Genomic DNA, 7,807 nt, shown 5'->3' on the forward strand with positions numbered 1-7,807 from the left:
CTTTACCAGGAAACCGCTCAGAATAGTCTTTGTCGAAGTTCTATAGTTGTGCATCTAAATGTAATTTAATGTTAGCCTGTTGTTCTGTAGTTATGTTTTCTATTTTGATGTCTAACTTATGTGCAGATTCTGGAATTCGTGTATGCTCATGAGACGATTGTTTCATTTTCTTAGATAAATCTTTGTCTGCTTTCTTCAAGGCAGTGACTTCAGTATTCATGTTAGATTGTTGTAGTGAGAAATTTGCTACAACAGTTGTGCGGGTATTACACTGTAATGTTAACTTAAATATGTCCACAGATAGATCGTTGACTGAGCAGAAATTTCGCTACGTAACTCATCATGCTCTGCAGAAATTTAAGACGATAATTTTGCTGACAATTCATCGCCTTCAACTCAGTTTAAGAGACAACTGATTTGACAATTCATTACTTTTAGTGGGAACTTCATTTCGTTGAGTGGATAATCCATTTCTTGTTATCTCCACAAAACTATGAAACAGTGTGCTACTCGTATCTTGTACTTGACTAATGACTGTATTAGTTATAGTATTAATGGTAGGATTAACTGTAGGATTATCCACTTCCTTTCAGCCCACAAATAAATTCTTGAACTGAACCATCCATTGCGTTTTCAACTACGTCTTCAAACTCATTCTTATCATCACTAGATTCATTATTATATTGTGTTGCTGGCTCCATTGAGCCTCGTTTTCCTATCTTTATCGTTACAGCACAATAAGACTAGATTCCTTCGTAATTCAAATAAAGTCAGCTTCCAAGTAATTAATTCTGATACGCAAACACGTTCTTGCAGTAAAACACGGCTAAGCTGAAACGGTGAAACAGCGTTGGGCTATTACAGGCTCCTGTGAAATGAAATCATTCATCTTGTGCGGAAAATTAGCCACTATTGTTAGAACTCATTATTATGGAATTTTTTAAATTCCGCTGTAATAAGCAAGTTTATTGAATGAGTGCTGTATGCAAATGAACCCACTCTACACACAAGCTATTGCAATAGACGATATCATCTTTACCTGTTTTCGTAAACTGAGCGCAATTATTCTCTTAGTATTATAATTTTTCTTGTTGCTCCAGTAAAACGTTTTTGTGATTATTGATGACGTGTTCCTCTTTATAACTTATATCTATTTGTCGTACATACTGCCAGTTTTTCCAATATTGCGCTCTTATCATGAAGATAGATAAATTAAAACACGGAAATAACATATTATATATAATACTCATCCAGTTTATACAAGATTCTGTCTTAAGGGGGATAGTGTGGTACTTCTCATAAAAATGTGTAGTCAGAATAAAGATGGAATGCTAGATGGCATTACACCTCAGAATGCTAATTGTGCGCCATTGTGTGGACGTGGGAAAATCACAAAGGCTACAGCGGGAGTAAAAATAATTTTGTTTGATTTTCAGTTAAGATATGATTTGAACAAACTCCCACTGTAGCACATTCGAGTCCATTACCATTATTCTTCCCACTGTGATAAAACCAGGCGCAGAGTTCGCTGTAGTAGAGTAATAACTTGCGTGATGTTTTACCGTGTTAAAATGTAGCCCAATGCTACGAAACATATCACATTATACAACAAGAATAATCGGACTTTTACATTGCAGCTTCTAAGAGAAAGGATGCAAAATGCATATGATTGCGCTCTGATGGCGCCTTATGGTCACATCACCGAACTTAACACTTCCCAGCGGAATTAGGTTGCTGAAACGTAAAACGAACTTTTGCAGCCGGCAGAGGTGGGCGAGTGGTTCTACAGTCTGGAACCGCGAGACCGCTACGGTCGCAGGTTCGAATCCTGCCTCGGGCATCGATGTGTGTGCTGTCCTTAGGTTAGTTAGGTTTAAGTAGTTCTAAGTTCTAGGGGACTGATGACCTCAGAAGTTAAGTCCCATAGTGCTCAGAGCCATATGAACGTTTGGAGATAATAAGTGATATTTAAGGTAATAGTTCAATAAATACTAACTCATTTTAACTCAGTATTAAGATTATTGTTCATAATTAACTTAAAGGCATGAATCTGGCGTTCCTACACGCATCTAGACCAAAGGAGTGGGAGATAAATAGGACTGTAAGGAACTTCGTTTGTTTCATATGAAAGTTGGCTCTGAGCACTATGGGACTTAACGTCTGTGGTCATCAGTCCCCTAGAACTTAGAACTACTTAAACCTAACCAACCTAAGGACATCACACACATCCATGCCCGAGGCAGGATTCGAACCTGCGACCGTAGCAGTCGCGCGGTTCCGGACTGAGCGCCTTAACCGCGAGACCACCGCGGCCGGCCCGTATGAAAGTAGTAGAATCCACCGACTTTAATACATCGAGATCAAGGGTATACACATACTTCTGCATAGTACTTAATGGAGCGACGGAACTTAATTTCTTATAAGACCTGTGCACCTTCGACCAATAACTCACTCACTGTGAGTCTATTGAGGGAGACAAAAGAGGTGCCAACCTCACACCTTTCGGAAGAGGTGCACTCTTGCTGCCCTGTGGCTATATCTGTGTGCAGCTGCCGGGTTGCTGAAACGTACAACGAACTTTTGCAGCCGGCGTTTCTGTTGTTGGGAGGCGAGGGCATACTTCTGCTGTCATCTTGTGAGGAGCTGCTGGCCGCTGACCAGGGGGAAACCTCGTTGCCACTAGAGCGCCTTGGTGGATTGGTTCGGCAAGCTGTTAGCATCCATTCTGGACGGGGAACGCCTGCAGACGTCCCGGCCGGCATCCTATATGAAGCTGCCTCCACTGAGAGAGCAGTCACTGACCACGCCAAGCAACGTCGACACCTACTGAACCAGCTGCTCCCAGCCACGCTCACCGCTCTGCCGCAGCAGGTCAACGCCACTGTGAAGCTAAGTATTTTGCATTGTATAAATCAAGACACTAAATGTATTCACAGCCAACACCGTCTTACTAAGGCACTCGGGTGTGCCACTGGGCCCCACTCCCGCACTCTGAGGTTCGCGTCCTGCACACGTATAGACCACGGTTCCTTGGGTCTCTACATCTCTTTTATTTATAAAGGCATGTTTTGACACCTAAGTGTCATCTTCTGTAGTTCTCGACTAATTTCTGTAAAATATCATACAAAGTTCACGGTTGTTTCTCTTTTTTTAGGCCTAAAAATCTTAGCACGTGCATTTTATTTAGTTTGTTTCAATTGCTCACCTGGAATTACATTGGTTTGTGAAAACTGATTTTTCTGGTCCTTTTTTTGTGTTTTCTGTCAATTTTGACTGCATGTCATCTGCAGATTAGTCATGAAGAAAATTACTTCTTTTAAAATGCATTTTTAATGGTTACTGATTATCTATGTCTCTGTACTGATATGTTCGTCAGCTGCATGTTTATGATAAATTTCTCTTACTGTTCGTACTGTGTGCACAGTGTTCCACATCATTTCTTGTATCCACTCTCACATTTTTTCTACACACATATTTTTCGGAAAACGATATTTGAGCCAATACTTACGTTTTCGTACTCAAAGTAGAAAATTTAGAACGGACCTGGAACCAGAGGTTGCCCAGAATTTCAGAGAGAGCATTAAACAACGACTGACTGAAACAACGGATAGGAATACAGTAGAAGACGAATGGGTAACTTTGAGAGATGAAATAACTACGGTAGCAGAGGATCAAATACGCAAACAGACTAGAACTACAAGAAATACTTGGATATCACAGTAGGTACTGAATTTAATCGATGAAAGAAGAAAGTATAAAAATACAGCAATAAAGAAAGTGAGAGGAAATTCAAACGTCTAGAAAATTATATTGACAGAAAGTGCAAAATGGCTAAGCACTACTGGTTGCAGAGGAAAAGTAAATTTATAGAAACATATATATCTATACAGCCTACGGGAAAATTAAAGTGGCACTTGGAGAAATGAGAAACAGACGTATGAATATCAAGAGCTCAGATGAAAAACCAGTACTAAATAAAAAAAGGGGAAGCTGAGAAGTGGAAGAACTATACAGAAGCGCTCTACAAGGGAAACCGACTTCAAGGTAACATCATAGAGAGAGAGAAGGACGTAGATGAAAACGAGATGGTAGATGTCATACTGCGAGAAAACTTTGCCGGAGCACTGGAAGACCTAATCCAAAAACTCCCCTGGAGTAGAACTGCTTATATTCTTGGGAGAACTAGCCATGTATAAACTATCCCACTTGGTATGCGTAATGTATAGGACAGGAGAAACAACATAAGGTTTCAAGGAGAATGTAATAATTCCAGTTCCAAAGAATGCCGGTGCTGACAGGTTTGAATATTACGCATCTATCAATTCAACGAGTCATAAATGCAAAATACTAACAACAGTTATTTACAGAAAAATGGAATGCTAGAAGCCGACCTCGCGGAAGATCAGTTTGGATTTCGGAGAAATGTTGGAACACGCGAGGCAATACAGACACTACGAACTGAAGACAGGTTAAAGAAAAGTAAATCTACGATTATAATGTTTGTAGACTTAGAGAAAGCTTTTGAAATTGTTGACTGGAACACACACGTTAAATTTCTGGAGGTATTAGGGGTAAAATGTACGGAGCGAAGGGGTGTTTACAACTTGAACATAAATCAGACGTCATTTAAAAGACTCGAAAGGTGTGAAAGGCAAGCAGTGGTTGAGAAGAGAGTAAGACAGGGCTGTAGCCAACCCAAATGTTATTCAATTTGTACTTTGAGCAGTCTGTGAAGGGAAGGAAGGAGAAATTTGTAGAAGGAATTAAAGTTCAGAGAGAAGACATAAAGATTTTGAGGTATACCAATGACATTGTAATTTTGACAGCCAGAGCAAGGGATTCCGGAGAACAGTTGGATGGAATGGACAATGTCTTGAAAGGTGGTTGGTTATCAGATGAACATCAACAAAAGCCAAACAAGGATAACAGAATCTAGTCGAATTAAATTAAGTTCTGCTAAAAGTATTAGATGTATTTTGGTATGTGCGCAGTAAAACAACTGATGATGGGCAGAGTAGAGAGGTTCTACTAGACACGGCCTACACATGGATAGGAGAGGGTAAAAAAGGCTAGCTTAGCTTCTTGCAGAAAATGTTCTTGGGCCACCATCACACAATGCAAGATCCCTGTGGTCAGCGCACTGGTGTGAAGAAGGTATCTTTTTTAGGTCAGAATCAGGATTTAGGCACTCCGTTTTGAAAGAAGTCAAAATAATAGAAGAGCCCCACAAAACGTTTAAAAATGGAGAGTAAATTAAGGTTAGCTTATTTCATCAAAGTATTAGAGGACTGAGTAATAAAGTAGAAGAGCTTCTTGTCTGTTTGGAAAATTTAGAAAGCCCTGAAAAAGCCAGACACTCTGCGTGTATCTGAGCACCATATAATCATACGGTTAGATGAGTTACATGTAAAACATCACAGTCTAGCAACTTACTCATGCAGAACTAACATTGGAAAAGGAGAAGTTGTTACATACATAAAGATAAGACACAAATTAAGAATCATTGAGATTAGTAACTTTTGTATTGATCAGCACATGGATGCGTGTGCTTGTGAATAAATACTGAAAAAAGTTCACTATTAATCATAACTGTGTTTAAATCCCCACTGGGAGATTTTGAATTCTTTATATGGAATCTGGATTCCTTACTATGTTGTTTGTCAGACAGCAGGAAGCAAATAACTGTCTCTGGTGACTTCAGTGCAGAATTTGTACAGAATTCTGAGAGGAAAAATGATCTGGAAACCTTATTTGAATCTATATTTTAAATTCAGTAACTAACTTTCCAACACAAGTAGATAAAGTCACTAGGTCCCTAATCTCAAAGCTAGAAAATAACCCAGTAACAAATGCTCTCTGTGATCATAATGCACAGTTATTTAGGCTAAATAACATATTGCCTTATAGTGTAGGTACTCCTCAGTGGAAACCGGTTAGAATAATTAATAACTCCAGGACAATTTTTTAAAGAATAGTTTACGAGAGATGATCTGGGCTGAAATTTATAATGGACCTAATGGTAGCACAAAATTTAATCTTTCCACGAGAAATTCATATCATTATTTGTTAACAGCTCTCCATGACAGCTAATCAGAAAGGATATTAAAAAACCAAGTAGAAAACTATGGATCACTAGAGAGATCAAAGTATCTTGCGAAGGGAAAAGGGAAATGTATTTGTTGGCAAGAAGGAGTAGAGATGCTGCAGTAGTTCCACACTACAAAACTACTCAGATTACTAAGAGAAGTTATTAAGAAGTCAAGGAACGTGCACATAGCGTCAGATGTTAATAATACTTAAGCCTATATGGAAAGTAGTGAAACGAGAGACAGGACAACCAACCACAGAACAGGGTAAAATCACAATTGAACTGAATGGAAGGGCTATAAATGATGAATGGCATGTAGCAAATATATTTAATAATCATTTCTTAAGTATAGTAATACGTGTAGGGACAAACACTCCAACAGAAAAATCACAGCAGTATTTGGTAAAGGAACTCTCACAGAATTCAATCAAATGAATGTATCACCAACTTCTTCTGAAATTAAGAAAATTATACATTTTCTCACAAATAAAAGCTCATCTGGTTTTGATGGTGTTTCCAATAGGGTACTAAAGACTTGTTCCAATGTAATAATCCCTGTATTATCTGAAATATGTAATGCATCACTAACATAAGGTATTTTTCCAGAGAGACTGAAATATGCCACTGTCAAATCCCTCCACAAGAGACGTAATAGGAGAGGTGTTAATAACGACCGACCTGTTTCACTGCTGACATAATTTTCCATCATTTTTCAGAAGATGATGTATTCTAGAATAGTATCTCATCTTAGCAACAATAATATCCTGAGTAAATCACAGTTTGGATTTCAGAAGAGTTATTCTACTGAGAATGCCATTTACATGTCCACTCATCAAATTTTACAAGTATTAAATAATAAAACAACTCCGCTTGGTTTTTTCTGCGACTTATTTAAGATATTTGACTGTCTGAGTCACAATAATTTCCCAGATAAATTGAAGTTTCATGAGACTAATGATATAGCCAACCAGTTGATAATGTCATACCTAATTAAAAGATGCAGGAAGTTGTTCTTATTCATTCAGCCAATGTAGTTTGGAGATGTTCTTATGAATGTGGAGAAACCATGTAAGGGGTTCCCCTAAGCTCAATTTTAGGAGCACTATTGCTCCTTATATACATAAGCTATTTTCCATCTATCATACAACAGACAGAAATAGTTCTTTTTGCAATGTGATTCTTCAATTTCTCCAGGGGTATTTTATGACGAAATAAATCTCAGGTGAACAGCCTGGTATGAGTGTGCATAGGATACAATATTTCGGCAATCGACCACGTTGCCATCATCAGGCCCCATCTACTTAATTTCCTGCGTTTTGCAATTTCTCCAGTTCTAAACTGCTGTTCATAACCAATAGATTGTGGTAAGAGTCCATTTCCGCCCCCAAAAATGTTTTACATTTTGACATCTGTTTCCGAAATCTCTCTCTTACCGTTATATAATCAATGCGAAACCTTCCGACGTCTCAATTTCTGTTCCACGTATATAACTATCTTTTGTGATTCTTGAACGATGTTTAGAAAATTAAAAAGGAAAATGGGGAAAATGGATAGGTTCAAGTTAGATGCAGTGAAAATTAGTGAATTTCGGTGGCAGGAGAAACAGGACTTTGGTCAGATGAGTACGGGGTTACAAATACAAAACCAAATAGAGGTAATGAGAAATGGGTCTAATAATGAGTAATAGGATAGGAATGCGGCTAATTTATTATGAACAGC

Source organism: Schistocerca gregaria, chromosome X, assembly GCF_023897955.1.
Source record: "Schistocerca gregaria isolate iqSchGreg1 chromosome X, iqSchGreg1.2, whole genome shotgun sequence".
NCBI classification, from domain to species: domain Eukaryota; kingdom Metazoa; phylum Arthropoda; class Insecta; order Orthoptera; family Acrididae; genus Schistocerca; species Schistocerca gregaria.